The sequence below is a fragment of the Bos taurus genome, chromosome 4, assembly GCF_002263795.3.
Source record: "Bos taurus isolate L1 Dominette 01449 registration number 42190680 breed Hereford chromosome 4, ARS-UCD2.0, whole genome shotgun sequence".
Taxonomy (NCBI): Eukaryota; Metazoa; Chordata; class Mammalia; order Artiodactyla; family Bovidae; genus Bos; species Bos taurus.
In genome coordinates this window covers 34,165,389-34,192,305 of record NC_037331.1, presented here as the reverse complement: position 1 = coordinate 34,192,305, position 26,917 = coordinate 34,165,389, and positions in this window count along the sequence as shown.

Genomic DNA, 26,917 nt, shown 5'->3' with positions numbered 1-26,917 from the left:
AAAGATATACCTAGGTACATCATAAAGCATTGCTGAAAAAAATCCAAAGACAAAAAGAAAGTTTAAAAGTAACCAAGAAAATGAGACATTTTTAAAATAGAGTAATAAGACACGCAACTAACTTTCCAACTTAAACTGGAGGCTAGAAGGTAATGGAGTGCTATTTTCTGCCAACCTCAGACTCTCTATACAGTGAAAATATCCTTCAAAAATACAGACAAAAACTTATTACCCTGAAAAAAAGTAAAGAATTTATCATCAGTATAACTACACTAGAAATCGTACTTAATGAAAAGTGTTCATTAAGCAAAAGAAAAGTGATCCTAGACAGAAGTATAAAAACTGAGGAACAGAGTAAAAATAGCTAAATACAGATGAATATAATTACACACACAATGATAATAATCAAGTTTGAGGAGTTTAAAATGTACTAGAAATTAAAATACATGGCATACATACAGCAGTACAACAGAGTCAAAATTCAACAGTGTTTGAAAAAGGCAGGAGGGAAGTACACATATGTAGTGAGTGTTGCAGCTTCTTTATCTAGGAAATGTAAAAGTTTTCGTTCATATTACATGCACATATTATTCTATAGAGGTATCACTAAAAACAGGAGCAGAATGTATTGCTAACAATTTAGTACAGCAGGAAAATGGGAAAGTAGTAGTTCATCAAAAAGAAGACAAGAAGAGAAAATATAAATGTACATTGAAAATAGAAATGAGAAAGAGTAAGATGGTAGATATATTGTTAAATACATCAATATTCACAGTAAATTTATGCTAACCTTTTTATTATTAAAAGAACATTATGTGAACTATTCTGTTATGTGAACTATTCTACTGGATAATTGCGTACTGCAGATAGGTATAAATTCTTCAGATAAGCTGTGACATAGGCACTGCAATATACTTGTTAATAATACCCTAAAGAGATCTCATTATGCACACTGGTGTGTTTTCTCCCCATTCCAATCTAGCACATTCTTGAAAGATATACCTGAAATGCTTTAAATATCATAAATGACAGCAGTGTTTTATATAACCTGGCATAAAATGACACCATCCTGGCCTAAAATTATCTTTTACTACCATCCCTGCCTCTTTCTCAAAATTTATTCTCTCTCAAGTTCATTCACAGGTGCTTCAGTTCTCAACACTGTTAACAAGATGTATCCAGCATATTTCTTCTTTTTTTATATATTACACTTATTAAATATCCATATATGGAAAAATAATACCAATGTTAGGACCCACCTCAGATCAAATAAATTAGAATCTCCAATGCTGGTACTAAAGTTTTGGCCTTTTTATGCTTATCAGCTATTTTCAACGGGATAATGATTTTATAGGTCAACAGTTTTGTAGATATTTCCTAAGGCTTATGTGAATTTTCATTTTATGTAAGTTATAATGCAATAAAACTTTTTAAAAAATCAAAACTTCCGCATATGATCCCAGTGCACAGCTATACTGAATAACTGCTAAAGTAAAGAGGGACAAAAGAATGTAGTCAAGAAAGATTTCAGTGGTGAATGTATGAAGTAAGATAATGGGTTTAGTTCCCACTGAGTTTCAAGGATCTTAAAAACATACAAATAAATATGCCCGGAAGATAGTTGGAATTAAGAATGGTCTTTGAGAGTCAGTGGTTAAGTTCGAAGATACACATTTGGAAGTTTTCAAGTTTCAGTTGGATAATTTCTTCCAAATTGTTGGTGTAGCAAGAGATTAGCAGATGTTTTAGGATAAAACCCTGGAGTACTACCAATATCAATGGCCTGGAAAAGAAGATTGAACCAAAGAGAATATGAGGAACATGAAAAGTGAAGAGAATCAGAAACCTCAGATGAATCAAGAAAAAGTTAAAGATAGTTTTAGAGGAAGAAACTAATTGCCTGTGTCAAAAGATGTTGAGGGACCCAAAAGGAAGACAAATTAGAAAAGATCACTGAATTTTTCTGAGAGAATATCACATAAAAGTAAGTGGTTTTGTAATATGAAAATGAAAGAGGCCAAAATGTAAAGGATTTTGAAAGAAGTCATCAGATAGTGAATCTGTTGTATATGAGGAAATTGATTAAAGAAATTAGATATTACACATTTTAGGAAAGAAATAAAATTAATAGAGATGCAAAATGATAATACAGTCAGGAAGAGTTTTGAAGACCAGTGAACTCTTACAGAAGTCTTAGAATTATATGCCAAATATATTTTGTGTCTAATATACAATACAGCAAATGGTAACTGCTTGATATATATTAATGAATAATTATTATGAATGCTGGACATGAATATAAAAACCTTATACATCTATTTCTATTATAGAGTAGATATTTGGTTTGTACAGCAGAGGACATGAAAACCCTTTAAATAGCATTATCAAGATTTTATTACTGTACATACAAATTTTTGTTCAGGAAAACAAATAGAAGAAAGAGCTTTTGACAAAGTTGGTAATATTTTATAAATAGTACTTCATTTATTTTTATAAGTTTTCATCAGTAGAAGTACATTGGTCTTTCTTCATAGTCCAATTCCTACTTCCTACTGAGTAGTCAGTTCTAAACACAGAATCATATTGCTGGGAGTTTGATGGTAGCCTTTGAAACTACCAGTCATAAAGGAATTATGAGTTACAGTACTTCAGTAAAGATTTGAAAAGTGGTGTGATGTTACAGTTAACAACCTTTACTTAAAAAAAAAAAAAAGATTCCCAACTTGGTGAATGACGACAAATCAACATTCAAACCCTTCCTTTTAAAAATTACTGTTTTTACTTTCATGAGATTAAGGTGTCATTAAATATTTCTCAAGAAAGTTTATATAGTTCATATCTTGTTTATCTTACATCTATTAAATTCAAATTTCCAGTGTCCAAAAATTTGTAGGTTTTTGGGTCTGTTCAACAGAAGGAAACATGTGTATGTGTTCAGGAAAGTTCAGAATTTTGTTTCAGGTGTTGTCATTTCTTAAACAACTCACTAGTCTAGTTTATGTCCTCAATGATATATTGACATGAAAGAAAATTAAAACTTAAAAGAGGTGATGTCAATTCCCATTTGAAACACCAAATTACATTCCAACTCAGTGTATACTATAGTCAATCAAGATCTCCAAGAATTCTTAAAATTCTAGATCAGAAATAGAAATGAAAATTAAATTACCAAGTTTCTCACAAAAAATTAACACAGCAATGTTGTTATTGTTCATCTTCATTATTTTTTTTCTTGGTTGGTTGGCTTGTTTTTTCAGCTTAATTGAGATATAATTGATATATAATATTGTATAAGTTTAAGGTATACAGTGCATTCATTGGATATACTTACATATTGCAAAATGATTACCATAGCATTAGCTAACACCTCTGTCATGTCACATAATTGGCATTGTTTGTGCTGAAAACAATTTAAGATCTACTCAACAGTTTTCACATACATGCTGTGTTTAGTCGCTCAGTCATGTCCAATTCTTTGGGAACCCATGGACAGCAGCCTGCCAGGCTCCTCTGTCCATGGGTATTCTCTAGGCAAGAATACTGGAGTGGGTTGCCATGCCCTCCTCCAGGGGATCTTCCCAGCCTAGGGATTGAACCCAGGTCTCCTGCATTGCAGATGGATTTTTTATTGACGGAGCCACCAGGGAAGATCTCTTTCATATATGTAGTACAGTATTATTTACTATAATTCCATGCTGTCATTAGATCCCTAGAGCTTATTCATCTTATAACTGCAAATTTGAAGCCTTTGACCAACATCTCCCTACTTCTTAGAACCCCCAGCCTTTGAAAAACAGTGTTCTTTTCTGTTTCTAGGCGCTTGGCTTTTTTATATTCCACATGTAAGTGATAAAACATAATGCCCTCAAGGTCCATACGTGTATTGGAAATGACAGGGTTTCCTTATTTCTCATGTTGGTATTTGTTGTTTAGTCTCTATACACAACTTAGGACCCCATGGACTGTAGCCCACCAGGCTCCTCTGTCCATGGGATTTTTCATGTAAGAATACTGGAGTGGGTTGCCATTTACTTCTCCAGGAGATATGCCTGTTCCAGAGACTAAACTGGCATCTCCTGCATTGCAGGTGGATTCTTTACCATCTGAGCTACTTGGGAAGCCCTGCTGCTGCTAAGTCACTTCAGTCGTGTCCGACTCTGTGCGACCCCATAGATGTCAGCCCACCAGGCTCTCCTGCCCCTGGGTTTCTCCAGGCAGGAGTACTGGAGTGGGTTGCCATTTCCTTTTCCAATGCATGAAAGTGAAAAGTGAAAGTGAAGTCACTCAGTCATGTCTGACTCTTTGCGACCCAGTGGACCACAGCCTACCAGGCTCCTCCATCCATGGGATTCTCCAGGCAAGAGGACTGGAGTGGGGTGCCATTGCCTTCTCCATGGGAAGCCCTGGAGATGGCTTATTGTTATTTAGTCACTAAGTTGTGTCTGACTCTTTATGACCCAACGAACTGTTGCCTGCCAGGCTTCTCTGTCCATAGGACTTCCCAGGCAAAAATACTGATGTGGGTTGCCATTTCCTTCTCTATGACTGGATAATATTCCATATATATATATATATATATATATAGAGAGAGAGAGAGAGAGAGAGAGAGAGAGAGAGGGAGGGAGGGAGGGAGGGAGGGAGGGAGGGAGAGAGGGAAAGATAGAAAGGTCATTTTGATCCATTTATCAGTTGATGGACACTTAGGTGATTAACAAATCTTGGCTATTCAGAATAATTCTTCAGATAATATGGAGGGGCAGAGATCTCTTCAAGATCCTTCTTTCAAATTGTTGGATATATACCAGAAGTGGGATCACTAGATCATATGGTGGTGGTTTAGTCACTGTCATATCTGGCTCTTGTGACCTGATGGACTGTAGCCTCCCAGGCTCCTGTGTCCATGGGATTTCCCAGGCAAGAATACTGTAGTAGGTTGCCATTTCCTTCGTTAGGTGATCTTCCCAAACTAGGGATTGAACCCTGGTCCTGCAATGCAGGCAGGCTGTGTACTGACTGAGCCACCACGGAAGTCCATAAGATGAGAGGTAGATCACATAGTAGCTGTATTTTTAATTCTTCAAGGAACCTTCATACTGTTTCAATAGTGGCTATACCAATTTACATTCCCAAAACCAGTGTATAAGGGTTCCCTTTTCTCCACAGCATCACTAACAATTATTTTGCCTTTTTGATAATAGCCACTCTAAGCAGGTTCCAGGTGTTATCCCCTTGTGGTTGACTTGCATTTCTCTGATGATTAATAACACTGAGCGCATTTCGTGTACCTGTCGGCCACTTGTGTCTTTGGAAAACATCTATTCAGGCCCTCTGCTCATTTTGTAATCAGACTGCTTTGATTGATTTGTATGGGTAATTAATATATTTTTGATATTAACCTTTTATCAGATGTATGATTTGTAAATATTATCTCCCACTCTGCAGGTTGCCTTTTTATTTTATTGATTATTTCCTTTGCTGTGCTGAAGCCTTTTCCTTAGATATTGTCCCATTTGGTAATTTTTGCTTTTCTTGCTTGTGCCTTTGGTGGCACATCCAAAAGTATCCTTGCCAAGACCCATGTCAAGGAGCATCTTTTCAATATTTCCTCCCTCGAGTTTTAAAGTTCCAGGTCTTATGTCTAGGTCTTTAATTCATTTGAGTTAATATTTGGGAGTGATAAAATACAGGACTCCAGCTAAATTATTCTGCATATATTATTCAGTTTTCCGAACACTATCTATTGATGAGACTATCCTTTTCCCTTTGAGTATTCTTGACTCAGTTTCAAATGTTAGCTGAGTGTGTATTCAGGCTTTATTGCTGGGTCCTCAGTTCCTTTTCATAGGCCATGTGTCTGTTTTTTTGGTCAGCACCATACTGCCTTGATGACAATAACTTAAATATAGTTTTAAATCAGGAAATGTGCTTCTGCCAGCTTTGTGCTTTCACAGAATTACTTTGGCTATTCAGGGTCTTTTGTGGTTCCATACCAATTATAGGAATGTTTTTTCTATTTCTGTGAAAAAAAAAAAAGTCATTGCAATTTTGATAGGGGCTGCACTCAATCTGTAGATGGCTGTGGACATGGTAACATTCTTTCAATCCAGGAACATGGGCATTTTTCCATTTGTTTGTCTTGTTCAATTTCTTTCATCAGCATCTTAGAGTTTTCAGGTACAGATCTTTCACCTAGTTAAATGTATTAATAAGTATTTTATTGTTTGGGTGCTATCATGACTGGAATTGTTTTATTTCTTTGTCAGATATTTTTGATTTTCATTTTCTTTGTTGACTCATGGTTTTCCAGTAGTGTGTGATTTAGTTTCCACATGCTTGTGAATTTTCCAGCTTTCCTACTGTTACTGATTCCTAGTTTCATTCTGCTGTGGTTAGAAAAGATACTGGATATGATTTCAGCCTTCCCAAATCTGCAGAGGCCGTTTTTATGCCCTATGACATGCTCTATCCTGGAGTATATTGCTGTGTACGTCAGAAGAGTCTGCATTCCGCAACTGCTGCATGGAGTATTCTATGTCTGTTTAAACCTCATGATGTCATAATGTCTTTATTAGTGTTTTTAAAAGTTACACAATTATTTTTAGGGAAAATTAAAAATTTATAAAATATAAGTAAGAAAATCTAACACTAATCTGGTCCCCATTTTTCAGATATAATTTATTTATATTTTTAAATACCTCTTAGTAATTTTTCTATGCATTGGAATCACTTGTCATTAGATGTCTTCATTTGCTCTGTCATCAAAATGCTTCTGATGCTTGTCTATTCACTGGATACATTTCTATGTTAGAATGTGCAAACATATATCTAATTCCTTTTTTTCTTTGTCAATTGTCACATTTTACTCTCATTAATAACTCTGAATTTAACTCTGAATTGTCAAAAAACAATAAATATATTCTTAATTCATTTTCCTTAGACAATTCTCCTAAAACTATAATTACCAGGTCAGTGAATGTACACATTATTAATTCTGATTTTATTATCACCCTTCAGACATATTGTGTCATTTCCTTTTCTACCTTATTATACAAAGACATATTTAAGTATATTTTTGCCAAAATAGAGTTATTTCCCTAAAATCTTTTCTACTTTTATTAGCAAAATTATAGGAATATTGAACTTTTTCCATGATTTTAAAGAGAAATGTTACCAATATGCAGTAGCTATTTTTATTTCTTTTCTCATGTTTTTCAGGACATGTATACCAATAGGTTGTCTGGTAATCTTAGTTTTCCAAGTTTTTAAAGTCCTTAATTTTCTGAATTGATAATGAGGAAGATTACATCAGAAGAAGCTAGAAAACACTAGTTTTAAAATGTTAACCCTAATAAAGAAGAGAATCCCAGGGATGGGGGAGCCTGGTGGGCTGCGGTCTATGGGGTCACAGAGAGCCAGACACGACTGAAGTAACTTAGCAGCAGCAGTAAAGAAGCAGCAGAATAAACAATTTAATTGGAAATAAAGTAAGTTTTATGGCATAAATATTAAGTATTAGAAGCACGTGTTACCATCTCTTTTTTGGAGTGTTCTAAAAATAGGAAATGGATAAGTGATTTTGTCAAGGAGTAGAATGAGTAAATACTCAGTGTGTCCAACTTCCCAATGTGTATCAGTCTATGCAGCCACAAAGGCATTTGGGCATCTTTGCTTGTAATGTAATCAATCTAGGAAAGAACTTTAAAGGTATCCGATATCATGTCCTTACTACCTACACTGTAAGATATTTAAACTATTAGAGAAATTAATTCATTTAGACACTTCTATGTGAAGTTAAGTGGACCTTAGAAAGCATCACTACAAAAAAAGCTAGTGGAGGTGATGGAATTCCAGTTGAGCTATTTCAAATCCTGAAGGATGATGCTGTGAAAGTGCTGCACTCAATAGGCCAGCAAATTTGGAAAACTCGGCAGTGGCCACGGGACTCAAAAAGGTCAGTTTTCATTTCCAATCCCAAGAAAGGCAATGCCAAAGAATGCTCAAACTACCGCACAATTACACTCATCTCACACTCTAGTAAACTCATGCTCAAAATTCTCCAAGCCAGGCTTCAGAAATATGTGAACCGTGAACTTCCTGATGTTCAAGCTGGATTTAGAAAAGGCAGAGGAACCAGAGATCAAATTGCCAACGTCTGCTGGATCATGGAAAAAGCAAGAGAGTTCCAGAAAAACATCTATTTCTGCTTTATTGACTATGCCAAAGCCTTTGACTGTGTGGATAACAATAAACTGTGGAAAATTCTGAAAGAGATGGGAATACCAGACCACCTGATCTGCCTCTTGAGAAATTTGTATGCAGGTCAGGAAGCAACAGTTAGAACTGGACATGGAACAACAGACTGGTTCCAAATAGGAAAAGGAGTACATCAAGGTTGTATATTGTCACCCTGCTTATTTAACTTATATGCAGAGTACATTGAGAAACGCTGGACTGGAAGAAACACAAGCTGGAATCAAGATTGCTGGGAGAAATATCAATAACCTCAGATATGCAGATGACACCACCCTTATGGCACAAAGTGAAGAGGAACCAAAAAGCCTCTTGATGAAAGTGAAAGAGGAGAGTGAAAAAGTTGGCTTACAGCTCAACATTCAGAAAACAAAGATCATGGCATCCGGTCCCATCACTTCATGGGAAATAGATGGGGAAACAGTGGAAACAGTGTCAAACTTTATTTTGGGGGGCTCCAAAATCACTGCAGATGGTGACTGCAGCCATGAAATTAAAAGACGCTTACTCCTTGGAAGGAAAGTTATGACCAACCTAGATAGCATATTCAAAAGTAGAGACATTACTTTGCCCACAAAGGTTTGTCTAGTCAAGGCTATGGTTTTTCCCATGGTCATGTATGGATGTTAGAGTTGGACTCTGGAGAAGGCTGAGCGCCGAAGAATTGATGCTTTTGAACTGTGGTGTTGGAGAAGACTCTTGAGAGTCCCTTGGACTGCAAGGAGATCCAACCAGTCCATTCTGAAGGAGATCAATCCTGGGGTTTCTTTGGAAGGAATGATGCTAAAGCTGAAACTCCAGTACTTTGGCCATCTCATGTGAAGAGTTGACTCATTGGAAAAGACTCTGATGCTGGGAGGGATTGGGAGCAAGAGGAAAAGGGGACGACAGAGGATGAGATGTCTGGATGGCATCACTGACTCGATTGACGTGGGTCTGGGTGAACTCCAGGAGTTGGTGATGGACAGGGAGGCCTGGCGTGCTGCGATTCATGGGGTCGCAAAGAGTCAGACACGACTGAGTGACCCATCTGATCTGATCTAATCTGATGTTGCTTCTGAATATCATTGCTTCTTGGCATTTTCAGTGGAGAAAACCACATGCTTATGTTAAACTATTTATGTAATAAGTTTCAGTGCACAACACAGAATACTACTGCTAAAAAAATTAATGAATGACAAGATTTCTCTGCAGTTTTCTTTTTTCTTTAGAAAGTGTCACTAAGGCAGTAGCATAAGGGATCTGGTCTTCCTCTATTTGGTTTGTTAACAGTTTGGGATTTAGCCTTCTCACCAAGTTTCTTGAATGTGTAAAATATCGATTTGGTTCTAAATGTGCAAAACTATGTAATAATATACTCGGAAAAGTTTTGTTCTCAACTCCACACCTTATACTCATTTCACTCATTCCTATACTGATCACTTTTATTTACATTAGTTTTTATCAGTACGTCTTTGATAAATAAACATCTGATGATGTGTGTATATATGTGTGTTTAAGTATGTACATGTATCTATATATTTTCCTAACTTCTTACATAACAAATAGAATGCCATCTACTCTTACTGTTCTTTTCTAGTTTAACAATGTACATATTCTTTCAAGTCCATAGAAATGTCCTTCACTGATTTTATAATACCATGGTATTTTGATGTGTAGATTTTTAAAAATTTAAACCGTCTCTTAATCTGAACATTTGCTTTGTTCTGTAACCAGTGCTACACAGGATAGCATCAGCATATCCCATCCCCCACAACCGCCCCTTATTTTCAAAGGGCTGTTTTTAGGTTGGATCCCTAGAAGTTAATTTGCTAATGTAAAACATCTATCTAGCATTTTGTGTGATAGTTTCCCCTAGTAAATTTCATGACATTTTGCCTGTGGACCAGTAGACTGACAATGCCTTTCTCCTCAGCAAACTTGTAAGGCCAACAGAGTTTGTTGTTGATATTTTTGCATTTCAGATCTAAACAATGAGAACATTTTTAAATGTAGATTTTAATTTGAAAATTTTAAAATTATGAATGTATGTTTCCTAGATTTAAGGGTATTTTTCCCATTTTACTCATTTCAACTGTTTTCTAATTTTTCTATGAGAATTTACTTTTCTGAAAGAGACAGAGGAAAGAGGGTCTGAAAGAGCCAACCTAAGGATTAAGTTTATGAGGAAAAGGTGCACATGTCTTCTGGTTTTAGTTTGGGGGGGTGTATGTGTTTTTCCATGCCTAAGGTTTTCTTTTTTTTTCATAGTCAAATTTATTCATATAATATCACTTCTGAATCTTGAGACATACTACTTAGGCTTCTCAATTCTGACATAAGATACTTAATAAATATTTACTACTGGCATGATTTCTTTTAAAATACTTACATATCTGACCTACTTGGAGTTTATCCTAGTGAAAGGTAGGACATACAGGTTGAATTTTAGCTTTTTTAAAAAAATTACTCTCAAATTGCCTTCAAAATATTAATCAAAAACTCGTTACATCGCCCCCACCCCAACTTAATTCATGATATATAGTACTTCTATTGGTACTTGGGTCCAATGTACTTTGGTACTAGTGACCTTGCTGATTTTTCACATATAAACAGCACATTGCTTTCATAAGAGAGGGTTTTTTCTTTATTTTAATGTCTAGTAGGGGCAGTCTTCCTCCACCTTGCTGATCTTTAGGGTTTTCTTGTCTACCATGTTTATGTTTTCCATATGACATTCCTAATAAACTTGTTTACATATAATGAAATTCTACTGGTAAACTTTTTGGGACCATGGTAAGTTTATATTTTACCTAGTATAGATCAAGGTCTTCACAATGATTTTTTTTTATACTAAAAGATTGTGCTTCCTTCCATCTAAGATGACATTTGTGTCTTTCTGAAGAATTTAAATACTTTCCTTCTATAGGTTTTGTACATTTCATCTTCTGTATTATCTTTTATCTTAAACAAGACCTTCTCTGTGATCATTTTGTTTGAATGTATGAAGGTTTTTTGAATTTATTAAGTTTTAATACTCTGATAACTTACTAAAATGTTTGCATTGGGTTCTCCTTTTTTTAAAACTTCGTCTTGAGTTTTCCATAAATACTATTATAAAACTCACAAAATTAAGCATGTTTATTCTTTTCCAAATCTTTTCCCTCAAATTATTTTTTCTTTTCTTGTTGTTTGAGTAATAACTATAAATCAGCCTTAAATATCAGTGTAGATAGATAATGGGCCTTTTTCTTATTTTGGTCTTACTGCTCTATTCCTTCCTACTATGTCAGATGTTGGTTTTGCAACTGAGGCATATACATTTTATCAAGGTTAGGAAGTCACAATAATTTTTTTTTAATTTTATCAGTGTTTTGTTAACAGTGGAATTTTAAAGTTATATCTCTGTAGTATAAATTGAATCATCCTTAAATTTCTATAATAAATCCTACTTGATCATCATATATTATTTTTAATGTGCTTTTAGGTTCTTCTGATATTATTTTATTCATGATTAAGCAGGACCAGCCTGTCCTTAAATTCCATATCTCTTACACTATTACAACTCTAACATCCTTATATAAGGAACTGACAATCTTGACTGGTATAGTAGGTATAGTATTAATGTGTGTGTGTTACTAGTTCAGTCATGTCCAACGCTTTGCGATCCCGCAGACTGTCACCTGCTAGGCTTCTCTGTCCATGGGATCCTCCAGGAGAGAATACTGGAGTGGCTTGCCATTCCCTTTTCCAATAGTATTAATATATCCTCCTTAATCTCTCTAACATTTAAGTGGCATTAGAATTGCTTTTGTATTTTTGGTAGATTTTTCAGTGAAATAAATCTGGGTATGTGGGGGAGTGTTTTGAAACAAGGTTTTGCTTTCTTTTTTTCTGTATTTTATTTTTTTTGAAATCTGAAAGTTAAAAAATATATAAATGTTTTATTGATAAATTTTTCATCACAGAGGCTGAAAAATAACATTTTGAATGGAGTTTTATCACTTCTACCTTTCTCTCAGCCAGGAAAAACCATTTATTAAGATGGTATCTCTTCTTTATTGTGCTCTTCACCAGGTGATGATGAATAGATATAGTATCTTGTTGATAGCTTACAGAGCTTTAGAACAGAGTGGAAAACACTCTGCAAACTGAGACTGCTAACTCAGATTTTAACAATTTGAGTTATTTTCCTCTGCTGCTATCTGAAAGAAAAGAGTGATTAATAATTACTAATCTGACAACTATTATGTATCTACCAATTGATTTAAAAACTCAGTGATAGAACTCTTGTATTTGTATCCAAGCATTTGGATGTAGACATTTTAATTTTTAAGAAAACTTTCAGTGTTAAGAACTTTCCTTCCCCACCTAGCTCAGCTGGAAAATTCTCTGCCCCACAGCAAATGGAGATATGATATGCCCATGGAATTCTATTCTAACTCCATCCTTTTCCTGGAGTATTTTTTGCACAGCATCCAAAACTTTCTAGGAATATTTCCTTTGCCCAGGGCATACTTCTGATTTTTGAATATCTTATGCATGGTTTAAGAATTAGAAAAATGAGTGGTCTTTGAGCCACATATTTGCTCTGTATCCTCTTTTTTATATAAGTTCCATTCATTCAGCAAATATTTAATAAACATATGATATCCTTTAGTTGGAAATAAACATATTTATACCTATGGTATTTATGATGTCTTTATATTATTGTGTACTTAATGTCCATGAAATAATCAACTCTAGTTCAATTCCAACCTGCTTATTAACAAGGTAGCATACTGAAAATGGTGAAATGCTTCCAGGCTCAGTGAGTTTAACTCTTTTAACTTTGGTATTGGAAGTTTAAGTGAAAAAAGGGCCAATCTGAAAATAAGTGTCAAGATATTCAAAAGTCTATAAACTCTGATGTAATGACTCTCATCTTAGAGCTCTCTCTTAAGAAAGCAGAAACTCAGATAATGATTAACGTATAAAGAACTTCAACATTATTTAATGTAAAATTGGGAATAAATTGTATAGCCAATAATATGGGACTAAGTTAATACTATATTTCTGAGTTCCTATACTTTACATACAGAGAACGCACTGGTCATAGCAAACACCTGCTTCCAGCAACACAAGGGAAGACTCTACACGTGGACATCACCAGCTGGTCAACACCGAAATCAGACCGATTATATATCTGCAGCCAAATTTGGAGAAGCTCTATACAGTCAGTAAAAACAAGACCGGGAGCTGACTGTGGCACAGACCATGAACTCCTTATTGCCAAATTCAGACTTCAATTGAAGAAAGTAGGGAAAACCACTAGATCATTCAGGTATGACCTAAATCAAATTCCTTACAATTATACAGTAGAAGTGACAAATATATTCAAGGGGTTAGATCTGATAGACACAGCTGGAGGTTCTTGACATTACAGGAGACAGGGATCAAGGCCATCTCCAAGGAAAAGAAATGCAAAAAGATGAAATGGTTGTCTCAGGAGGCCTTTCAAATAGCAGTGAATAGAAGAGAAGTGAAAGGCAAAGGAGATAAGGAAAGATATACCCATTTGAATGCAAAGTTCCAAAGAATAGCAAGGAGACATAAGAAAGCCTTCCTCAGGGATCAGTGCAAAGAAACAGAGGAAAACAATAGAATGGGAAAGACTAGAGATCTCTTCAAGGAAATTAGAGATAGCAGGGGAACATTTCATGCAAAGATGGGCACAATAAAGGACAGAAAAGGTATGGGCCTATCAGAAGCAGAAGATATTAAGAAGAGGTGGCAAGAATATACAGAAGAACTATACAAAAAAGATCTTCATGACCCAGATAATCATGATCACTCACCTAGAGCCAGACATCCTGGAGTGCAAAGTCAAGTGGGCCTTAGGAAGCATCAGTACAAACAAAGCTAGTGGAGGTGATGGAATTCCAGCTGAGCCATTTCAAATCCTAAAAGATGATGCTGTGAAAGTGCTGCACTCAATATGCCAGCAAATTTGAAAACCTCAGTAGTGGCCACATACTAAAAAAGGTCAGTTTTGATCCCAATCCCAAAAGGCAATGCCAAAGAATGCTCAAACTACTGCACAATTGCAATCATCTCACACACTAGCAAAGTGATGCTCAAAATTCTCCAAGACAGGCTTCAACAGTAGGTGAACCATGGAATTCGAGATGTTCAAGCTGGATTTAGAAAAGGCAGAGGAACCAGAGGTCAAATTGCCAATAACCATTAGATCATCAAAAAAGCAAGAGATTTCCAGAAAAACAAACATCTACTTCTGCTTTATTGACAAGCCTTTGTGTGGATCACAACAAACTCTGGAAAATTCTTCAAGTGGTGGGAATACCAGACTACCTGATCTGCCTCTTGAGAAATCTGAATGCAGGTCAGGAAGCAACAGTTAGAACTGGACATGGAACAACAGACTGGTTCCAAATAGGAAAAGGAGTACATCAAGGCTGTATATTGTCACCCTGCTTATTTAACTTCTGTGCAGAGTACATCATGAGAAACAGTGGGCTGGATGAAGCATAAGCTGGAATCAAGATGGCCAGGAGAAATATCAATAACCTCACATATGCAGATGACACCACCCTTATGGCAGAAAGCAAAGAACTAAAGAGACTCTTGATGAAAGTGAAAGAGGAGAGTGAAAAAGTTGGCTTAAAACTCAACATTCAGAAAACTAAGATCATGTCATCCAGTCCCATCACTTCATGGCAAACAGATGGGGAAGCAGTGGAAACAGTGACAGACTTTATTTTGGTGGGCTCCAAAATCACTGCAGATGGTGACTGCAGCCATGAAAGTAAAAGATGCTTACTCCTTGGAAGAAAAGTTATGAACAACCTAGACAGCATATTAAAAAGCAGAGACTACTTTGCCAACAATTCTATCTAGTCAAAGGTATGATTTTTCCAGTAGTCATGTATGGCTGTGAGAGTTGGACTCTGAAGAAAGCTGAGCACCAAAGAATGGATGCTTTTGAACTGTCGTGTTGGAAAAGACTCTTGAGAGTCCCTTGGACAGCAAAGAGAATCAACCAGTCCATCCTAAAGGAGATCAATCCTGAATATTCATTGGAAGAACCTGATGCTGAAGCTGAAACTCCAATACTTGAGCCACCTGATGCAAAGAACTGACTCATTGGAAAAGACTCTGATGCTGGGAAAGACTGAAGGCAGGAGGAGAAGGGGACAACAGAGAACAAGATGGTTGGATGGCACCTCCAACTCAATGGGCGTGAGTTTGGGTGAACTCCGGGAGTTGGTGATGGACAGGGAGGCCTGGTGTGCTACAGTCCATGGGGTCACAAAGAGTCGGACATGACTGAGCAACAACTGAAGTGAACTGATACTATACATTCAGTTGTGTAATCAGGATTTTAAAATCAGAAGCAAAAGCTTGCAAACTCTAAGTAATGCCTCAACTAAATGCACTGTCCCAACCCTGGTAACTAAGTTCCAACTACATTGATGTTCTTTATCTTCCTGGAATGTGCCATACTTATACTGCCTCAGAGCTGCTGCACTCCGGTTACTGTTACACTATCCGTTTTCATCATCTTTATTACCGTTATCACTAGTGGCAGTCATCAGATTGATTCATTTATTTATCTTTCTTTTTTATGTTGAAGTTTAGTCTCAGGTGTACAGCGAAGTTTAGTTATACATAAATATACATCATTTCTTCACATTCTTTCCCTTACAGGTTATTACAAATATGGAGTATAGTTCCCTGTGCTATACTGTAGGTACTTGTTAGTTATCGATTTTATATATAGTAGTGTGTATCTGTTAATACTAAACTCCTAATTTATCCCCCGTGCCCCTTGCTCTTCAGTAACTATATTTTTTTTCTATGCCTGTGGGTCTATTTCTGTTTTGTATATAAGTTCACTTATATATATATTTTTAAGATTCTATGTATAAGTGATACCATATATTTGTCTTTCTCTATCTGGCTTACTTCATTTAGCATGGTGGTCTCTAGGTCGATCCATGTTGTTGCAAATGACATTCTTTCATTCTGTTTTATTGCTGAGTAATATTCTACTGCAAGCCACTTCTTTATCCACTCATCTGTTGATAGACACCTAGGTGGCTTCCAGTTCTTGGCTATTGTAAGTAGGGGTACATGTATCATTTCAAATTATGGTGTTTTCTGGATATATGCCCAGGAATGGGATTGCAGAATCATGAAAGAAAGTGAAAGTGAAGTCATTCAGTCATGTCCGACTCTTTGCGACCCCATGGACTATAGCCTACCAACTTCCTCCATCCAGCGGATTTTCCAGGCAAGAATACTGGAGTGGGTTGCCATTTCCTTCTCCATGCAGAATCATAGTTCTGCACAATAGTTCTATTTTTAGTTTTTTAAGGAGTTTAGTTCAGTCACTCAGTTGTGTCCAGATCTTTGTGACCCCTTGGACTGCAGCACACCAGGCTTCCCTGTCCATCACCAATTCCCAGAGTTTACTCAAACTCATTCCCATTGAGTCGGTGATGCCATCCAACCATCTCATCCTTTGTCATCCCCTCCTACTCCTGCCTTCAATCTTTGCCAGCATGAGGGTCTTTTCCAGTGAGTGAGTTATTTGCATCAGGTGGCCAAAGTATTGGAGCTTCAGCATCAGTCCTTCCAATGAATATTCAGGACTGATTTCCTTTAGGATGGACTGGTTGGATCTCCTTGCTGTCCAAGGGACTCTCAAGAGTCTTCAGCACCACAATTCAAAAGCATCAGTTCTTTGGCACTCAGCTTTCTTTATGGTCCAATTCTCACATCCATACATGACTACTAGAAAAAACATAGCCTTGACTAGATGGACCTTTGTTGGCAAATAACGTCTCTGCTTTTTAATACGCTGTCTAGTATGGTCATAGCTTTTCTTCCAAGGAGCAAATGTCTTTTATTTTCATGGCTGCAGTCACCATCTGCAATGATTTTCGAGCCCAAGAAAATAAAACCTGTCACTGTCCATTATTTCCCCATCTATTTGCCATGCAGTGATGGGACCAGATGCCATGATCTTAATTTTTTGAATGTTGCGTTTTAAGCCAGCTTTTTCATTCTCCCTAGTGGTTGTACAAAATGTACAGTCCCACCAACAGTGTAGGAGGGTTCCTTTTTCTCTACATCCTGTCTTTTACATGTATTTATTTTTTACTATCTGCCTCCTTCAGTAGGAATATAAACTGCACAAGCATATAAGAGTGTGGCCTATTCTCTTGAGTACTCCATGTTTGTATAAACTTACTTCTTGATAAGCACAGACACAGAATCTAAAGCAAACAATAATATGAAGGTAAATTCATATGAGTGGAGACATTTCTTCCTGTTAACTTACTTAACACATACACCTTGAATATACTACTGGAACACTCAAAAATCTTAGGAGGAATAAAAACCACATACACATAACATGGAAATAAAGATGTTCACAAATACTCAAAAGAAATATCTCTTGATAAACTACCAAAAGTTTTATAATCTGTATGATTTTTAAGGTCAATATTTTACAACGAATGTTCAAGAGAATATTGTGTAAGCATAAAAAATTTTCTTTTAATATTTATAGGGCAGAAAGTTTTTCTATCCCTTTATGAATGAGAAAAAAATTACAGAGAAAATACTGAAATAAACCCTTTTGGAAAGTAACAGAATATCCAGTATCATTACATATCTCTTATGTCATTGTGTCACTAATATCCTTTAAAATGAAATGACAAATGGATGTAATTTTCTTGATATGAATGGTTGTAAAATAATGTTAAGTGAGTCAGAGATCTAGGAATGAATCACAATTTTCTTTTCTTCCAGAGATCTAGCCACTTAAGTAGTTTTTGTGTATTTTTGACCATATTATAATAGAATTCTGATAAATACCAAAATTTTTCAAAACAGTTTTTGCCTAAAATACACCAGTAGTATTTTTGAATGGCTTGTATAAATAATCAGTAGTTTCCCTAAATGATATCATCCACAAATGTATTCAAATTATGCAGCAATCTAACATTACATTGACCAAGCAATTATGGGCTCACTAAAAGATTAGTCCCAGTGTAATCTTCAGAAAAAAATAATAAGTACACTCTATTTCAGCTTAGAAATATAATTACAGTGTTACTGGGCTCAAATAAGTATCATCAAAGAGAATTAGAATAAGGTACATTAGCAATGACATAACTTTGCTAGCTGAAGATTTTTATAAAATTATTTAACACTGAAGAGAATATTCTTAGAATCAATTAAAACTTACATATATAAGGAATAATATCTGTTTAAACACCTGAGAGTTACTGGGTTGTCTTTACAGTTCTTTTAACATAAATGAAAAAATGCAAACAATATTTCATTGAGGAATCTAAAATGAATTACTTAATATAATAATTCCAAAGTCCCTTTTGATGGAAATTAAACTCTCCAGAATACTTTAAGAATTAAAGAGAGTAATGGTTTCAGGCTGTCATTAATTGCCTTAGTTTTCTTTAATAAAGAATTCATTTTGTTCAAATCAGCTATATGTTCAAATCAAATGATTGGGACTTTCTTTGGAAAGTTGGATGCATTCATTCTCAACAATTCCTAAGAATTAAGACCTGACTAAATGACATAGCTCAGTTGGTAAAGAATCCAATTCCAATGCAGGAAACCCCAGTTGGATTCCTGGGTCAGGAAGATCTGCTGGAGGAGGGCTAGGCTACCCACTCCAGTATTCTTGGACTTCCTTTGTAGCTCAGCTGGTAAAGAATCTGCCTGCAACGTGGGAGACCTAGATTCAATCCCTTGGTTGGGAAGATCCCCTGGAGAAGGGAAAGGCTACCCACTCCAGTATTCTGGCCTGGAGAATTCCATGGACTGTATAGTCCATGGGGTCATAATCATTAACATTTCCATTCCCTCATATACTTAACACTGATGATGGGGGAGGAGGTGGTGAGAACATTTTACTTTCTTAACAACTTTAAAGTATATGATACAGTTTTGTTCATTATAGTTATCATAATATACATTAGATCCCCAGAACTTATTGATTTTATGGCAAGAAGTTTGTACACTCTGGCCAAATTCCCTCTATTTTCCCCACTCCCAGAAATGGACAATTGCTATTCTACTGTATCTCAGAATGACTTTTATTTTTAGATTCCTCATATAAATGAGAACATATACTTATACTTTATATACTTTATTTTGGGGGGCTCCAAAATCACTGCAGGTGGTGACTACAGCCATGAAATTAGAAGATGCTTACTCCTTGGAAGGAAAGTTATGACCAACCTAGACAGCATATTAAAAAGCAGAGACATTACTTTGCCAACAAAGGCCTGTCTAGTCAAAGCTATAGTTTTTCCAGTAGTCATGTATGGATGTGAGAATTGGACTGTAAGGAAAGCTGAGCAACAAAGAACTGATGCTTTTGAACTGTGGTGTTGGAAAAGGCTCTTGAGAGTCCCTTGGACTGCAAGGAGATCCAATCAGTCCATCCGAAAGGAGATCAGTTCTGAATATTCATTGGAAGGACTGATGCTGACCCTGAAACTCCAATACTTTAGCCACCTGATGCGAAGAACTGACTCACTGGAAAAGACCCTGATGCTGGGAAAGATTGAAGGTGGGAGGAGTCAGGGACGACAGTGGATGAGATGGTTGGATGGCATCACTGACTCAGTGGACATGAGTTTGAATAAACTCTGGGAATTGGTGACAGACAGGGAGGCCCAGCGTGTTGCAGTCCATGGGATTGCAAAGAGCCGGACATGACTGAGTGACTGAACTGAACTGAACTGATAATTAAGCAATGTTGACTTATATTCATACCCCTGTTGGTCATCTGCATTTCTTCTTTTGAAAAAAGTCTAAAAATGGGCAGAAGACCTGAATAATCAGGTTGTTTTTCAATACTGTATTTTCTATGCGATTTATATAGTTTGAATTTTAACACCCTTTGGTCATATCATTTGCAAATATTTTCTCCCTTTCAGAAAGCTGTCTTTTCATTCTGTCAATGGTTTCCTTTGCTGGGCAAAAGCTTTTAAGTTTAACTAGGTCTCATTTCATTTTGCTTTTGTTTCTTTTGCCTTAGGTAACTGATGCAATAAAAAAATAAAAATAAAAACATCAGAGTGTTCTGCCTATATTATCTTCTAACAGCTTTATGTATTTTAGTCTTACATGTAGATCTTTAATCCACTTTATTGTTGTGTATATTATGAAAAAATATTCTATGTTCAGTATTTTACATGTCGCTGTCCAGTTTTCCCAGCACCACTTACTGAAGAAACTCTCTTTTCTCCATTGTATATTCTTGATTAATTGACCATAAGTGTATGGGTTTATCTGGGGAGTCTTTATCCTATTCCACTTATCTGTGTGTCTATACTGTTTTCATTACTTTTTTGTGTGCCAGAATCATACTGTTTTCATTACTATGCTGTGTGCTGAGTCGTTCAGTCATTTCTGATTCTGTGCGACTCCATGGACTGTAGCCCACCAGGCTCCACTGTCCATAGGATTCTCCAGGCAATAATACTGGAGAGAGTTCCCATGCCCTCCGCCAGGGGATCCTCCCAACCCAGGTCTCCAACATAGCAGGTGGATTCTTTACTGTCTGAGCCACCAGGGAAGCCCTTTCATTAACATAGATGTATAGTATTGTCTGAATTTAGGAAGCATGACTCCTCCGGCTTTGTTATTTTTCTTCAAGATTGCTTTAGCAATAGGAATCTTTTGCCTATATAGTGGTTCCATCTGTATTTTCAGATGATTTTTTCTAGTTATGTGAAAAGTTTCCTAAGTATTTTCATAGGTATTGCATTGGTCCCTATATTGCCTTGGGTAGTTAACAATATTAATTCTTCCAATCCATGAACACAAGATATTTTTCCATTTTTGTCTTCTTCAAATTCTTTCATTAGTATCAACAGTTTTGCAAGGACAAGTCTTTTACTTTCTTAAGTAGGTTTATTCCTAGTTACTTTATTCTTTTTGTTGTGATTGTGTATGAGATTGTTTTCTTAATTTCTCTGATTGTTCACTGTTAGTGTATAGAAATGCAACAGATTTATGTGTATTAATTTTGTATACTGCAACTTTACTGAATTAATGAGCTCTAGTACTTTTTTGGAAACTGTTTGCTATCACTGTAGGTTTCTGGATACAGAATTAATATACATAAATCTTTATACACTAATAAAGATCTATCAGAAAGAAAAATTAAGGAAACAATCCCATTAAAACAATCCCACCTAAAAGATAAAATACCTAGGAATAAACAGACCTGAGGAAACAAAAGACCTGTACTCTAAAACCAGAAGATGCTGATGAATGAAACTGAAAATGACACAAATGGAAATATTGTGTTCTTGGGTTGGAAGCATCAATAATGTTCAAATGACCATAATACCCAAAACAATCTTGAGAAAGAAGGGTGAAGCTGGAAGAACTATGGTCTGTGACTTAAGACTATACTACAAATCTGTAGTAATGAAAAAAGTATGTGGTACTTGCACGAAAAAAGACATAGAGATCAATGGAACAGGATAGAGAGACCAGAAATAAACCCACACACTTATGGTCATTAAATGAGGTAAGAACATACAATGGAGAAAAGACAATCTCTTCAATTAGTGGTACTGGGGAAAGTGGAATAGTAATGACTAAACTTAAAATATTATTTCACACCATATACAAAAATAAATTCAATGGATTAAAGACCTAAGTGTAAGTGCAGATACTATAAAATTCCTAGAGAAAAACATAAAAAAAAAACCACAATCAAAAAATGGGCAGAAGACCTAAATAGACATTTTTCCAAAAAAGACATACAGATGACTAAGAAGCACATGAAAAGATGCTCAACACTCTTAATTACTAGAGAAATGCAATGAAGTACTTCCTCCCATCAGTCAGAATGTCCATCATCAAAATGTCTACAAATCATAAATTCTGGAGAGGATGTGGAGAAAAGGGAACTCTTCTACACTGTTGGTGGGAATGTAACCTTGTGCAACCACTATGGAGAATACCATGGAGGCTCCCTAAAGAAACTAGGGTTAGCATTCCCACACCTGGGCCAGGTCCAGAGAAAATTCTAAATCAAAAAGATAAATGCACCCCAGTGTTCACAGAAGCACTGTTTACAATAGCCAGGACATGGAAGCAATTATTTCCATTATGACAATAAAGAATATAGTATATGTTGTGGTTCAGATCATGAATTCCTTATTGCCAAATTCAGACTTAAATTGAAGAAAGTAAGGAAAACCACTAGACCATTTAGGTATGACCTAAATAAGATTCCTTATGATTATACAGTGGAAGTGATAAATAGATTCATGGGACTAGATCTGATAGACAGAGTGCCTGAAGAGCTATGAATGGAGGTTATGGCATTGTACAGGAGACACGAATCAAGACCATCCCCAAGGAAAAGAAATGAATTAAGATGAAATGGTTGTCTGAGGGGGCCTTACAAGTAGCTGTGAAAAGAAGAGAAGCCAAAAGCAAAGGAGAAAAGGAAAGATATACCCATTTGAATGCAAAGTTCCAAAGAATAGCAAGGAGAGATAGGAAAGCCTTCCTCTGTGATCACTGCAAAGAAATAGGGGAAAACAATAGAATGGGAAAGACTAGAGATTTCTTGAAGAAAATTATAGATACCAGGGGAACATTTCATGCAAAGATGGGCACAATAAAAGACAGAAATGGTATGGACCTGTCATAAGCAGAAGATATTAAGAAGAGATGGCAAGAATACATAGAAGAACTATACGAAAAGATCTTCATGACCCAGATAATCACAATGGTGTGATCACTCACCTAGAGCCAGACATCCTGGAGTGCAAAGTCAAGTGGGCCTTGGGAAGCATCACTACAAACAAATCTAGTGGCGGTGACAGAATTCTAGTTGAGCTATTTCAAATCCTAAAAGATGATGCTGTGAAAGTGCTGCACTCAATATGCCAGCAAATTTGAAAACCTCAGCAGTGGCCACAGGACTGGAAAAGATCAGTTTTCATTCCAATCCCAAAGAAAGGCAATGCCAAAGAATGCTGAAACTACCACACAATCGCACTCATCTCACACGCTAGTAAAGTGATGTTCAAAATTCTCCAAGACAGGCTTCAACAGTAAGTGAACTGTGAAATTCCAGATGTCAAGCTGGATTTAGAAAAAGCAGAGTAACCAGACATCAAATTGCCAGCATCCGTTGGCTCATCAAAAAAGTGAGAGAGTTCCAGAAAAACATCTATTTCTGCTTTATTGACTATGCCAAAGTCTTTGACTGTGTGAATCACAACAAACTCTGGAAAATTCTTCAAGAGATGGGACTACCAGACCACCTGACCTGCCTCTTGACAAATATGAATACAGGTCAGGAAGCAACAGTTAGAACTGGACATGGACTGGACTGGTTCCAAATAGGAAAAGGAGTACATCAAAGCTGTATATCGTCACCCTGCTTATTTAACTTATACGCAGAGTACATCATGAGAAATGCTGGACTGGAAGAAACACAAGCTGGAATCAAGATTGCCCGGAGAAATATCAATAACCTCAGATATGCAGATGACACCAACCATATGGCAGAAAGTCAAGAAGAACTAAAGAGCCTCTTGATGAAAGTGAAAGAGGAGAGTGAAAAAGTTGGCTTAAAACTCAACATTCAGAAAACGAAGATCATGGCATCTGGTCCCATAACTTCATGGCAAACAGATGGGGAAGCAGTGGAAACAGTGACAGACTTTATTTTGGTGGGCTCCAAAATCACTGCAGATGGTGACTGCAGCCATGAAATTAGAAGATGCTTACTCCTTAGAAGAAAAGTTATGACCAACCTAGACTGCATATTAAAAAGCAGAAACACTACTTTGCCAACAAAGATCAGTGTTGTCAAAGCTATAGTTTTTCCAGTAGTCATATATGGATGTAAAGTTGGACTATAAGGAAAGCTGAGCACTGAAGAATTGATGCTTTTGGACTGTGGGGTTGGAGAAAACTCTTGAGAATCCCTTGAACAGCAAGGAGATACAACCAGTTCATCCTGAAGGAAATCGGTCCTGAATATTCACTGGAAGAACCTGATGCTGAAGCTGAAACTCCAATACTTTGGCCACCTGATGCAAAGAACTGACTCATTGGAAAAGACCCTGATGCTGAGAAAGATTGAAGGCGGGAGGAGAAGGGGATGCCAGAGGATGAGATGGTTGGATGGCATCACCACCTCAGTGGACATGAGTTTGAGTTGGTGATGGACAGGGAGGCCTGGCATGCTGCAGTCCATGGGGTTGCCAAGAATCAGACACGACTGATCGACTGAACTGAACTGAGCTGATACTGGTAGCTTGGTTGTAAAGAATCTGCCTGCCACTACAGGAGATGTGGGTTTGATCCCTGGGTCAAGAATATCCCCTGGAGAAGGAAATAGCAACCCACTCCAGTTGTCTTGCATGGAAAATCCCAGGTACAGAGAAGCCTGAGGGGTCACAGTCCATGGGATCACAAAAGAGACTGACACAACTTAGCCACTAAACTACAACATATATGTATCTAATGGAAGGTTACTTGGGCATAAAAAGTAATGAAATAGTACCATGCAGCAATAGGGATGGACCTAGAAATTATTGTTTTTAGTGAAGTAATTAAGAAGTGAAATATCACTTACATGTGGAATCTGATTTTAAATGAATTATACAAATACTTATTTACAACACAGAAACAGGCTCACAGATTTCAAAAATAAATTTTTAGTTACTAAAGGGGAAATATGGGCAGGGAGGGATAAATCAAGAGCTTTGGATTAATAGACACAACTACCATATATAATACAGATAACCAACAGGGACCTACACATAGTACAGGGAACTCTACTCAGTATTCAAGCCTATATGGACTAGAATCAGTAAAATAATATTGAATATATATGTATAATTGAATCACTTTGTTGTACAGCTGAAACTAAAACAACATTGTAAATCAATAAAATTAAAGAGGCAATATATAGCAAGCATGGTCACTTGTCTCCCTAACAGTGTCTCAAGGTCAGTTGGGATAAAATTTTGTTCACTTTGCCACTCTTTTCCCAAATAAATCATGTATACATTCCCATTAGAACAACCCAGAGAGTGTAATCCTCCTTTTATTAGTACTCAATTTGAGAGAAGCAGTATTTTCCAGTTCTTGATACTGAGATTTGAGATTTATGCCAAAGAAAAAGGAAGTGTCAACTCTACTGACAATTTCCTCACTCTTAAAAGTAGCATACCTAAAAAGATAATCTCTTCTACTTTTGACAGTGTCCAAAAGTAGAAGGGTTTGTCCATAATTATAACTATCTTTTTGCAAAAGTGAGAAAATAAAGCCTGATAAAATGTAAATACTTAAGACAGGTAAAAGCTACAAAGAATCCTTAAGTTGGTGCCACCACTAAACCACTAAAATAAGTAATGATTTATTGATCCCTAGACCTTCTTGTCCATGAACTAATAAATATGTTTTTTGCTTAAGTTTCATAATCATGCTTCTAAATTCATGATAATGTTTTTCTCACCAGAACTATACAGTTCAATAAATTATGCATGTAAATGAAGAATAAATGAATGGAGCATATTTTAATTCCCTGAGACTTAAGAGTAAGTGTTAATCACTCAGTCGTGTCTGACTCTTTGAGACCCCATGGACTGGTAGCCTGCCAGGCTCCTCTGTCTACAGGATTCTTCAGGCAAAACTACTAGAATGGGTTGTCATTTCTTCCTCAGGGGATCTTCCCTGAGACTTAATAAACACTGTTAAATGGAGTAAGATGAATCTGGAAATAAAGGCAGGCAGTGTTCTTGCTTGGAGAATCCCAGGGACGGGGAAGCCTGGTGGGCTGCTGTCTCTGGGGTCACACAGAGTCGGACACAACTGAAGCGACTTAGCAGCAGCAGCAGGGCATGGAAATTTTAACACTCATTATGAAGAAACTTAATCTCTATTATGTAAAACAATGTATCCAAAAGTTTTTATCAGAAATAGCTCCATGGACTGATAAAGGAATGGCATAAAAGAATCTTTAAGTAAATAAGCCTTAAGATTTCATTCAGAATTATAGGTTTCTTTTCTTCAAGATTATATATATAGCCATATGAAAAAGGCATTATATTCAAAAGAATATTATATAAAACATCCTCATTTTCTTATTTTAGGGCTAGTGTTTTTAAAATAAATTATAGAAAATACTAATCTAAACAAAGTAATCAACTGAAGAATTTTAAAACTAAAATGTATGATTTTTTTTTCATTGTGACAGTGGTATTAAAGATGGGTTTTAGAAAAATATGTCAGTGGCAGATCATTGAGAAGTCTACTGCAGTAATCCACCCAAAAGATCTAAAACCTTGAACAAAGGAAGTGACACTAGATATGAAGGAGCAAGAATAGAGTTGAGACCTACTTACATATTAGGATTACTAGTAATCACTGAGTAACAAGATGTGTCCAAGTCTGAATTCTTGGATGTATTTAAGAAAAAAATTAATAAATTGAGATGATATCAGTGCCTTCACAGAAGCCATGGGAAAGTTATACAGGACTTGTCTCATCTTTAAACACCAAGGCAGCTTACAATGAATATCAATGTTTCTGTCTGAGGATTTTTTTCCAGCTGCAGGATCCAGATAATTAATGTCCCAGAAGCAGCTCTCAATCA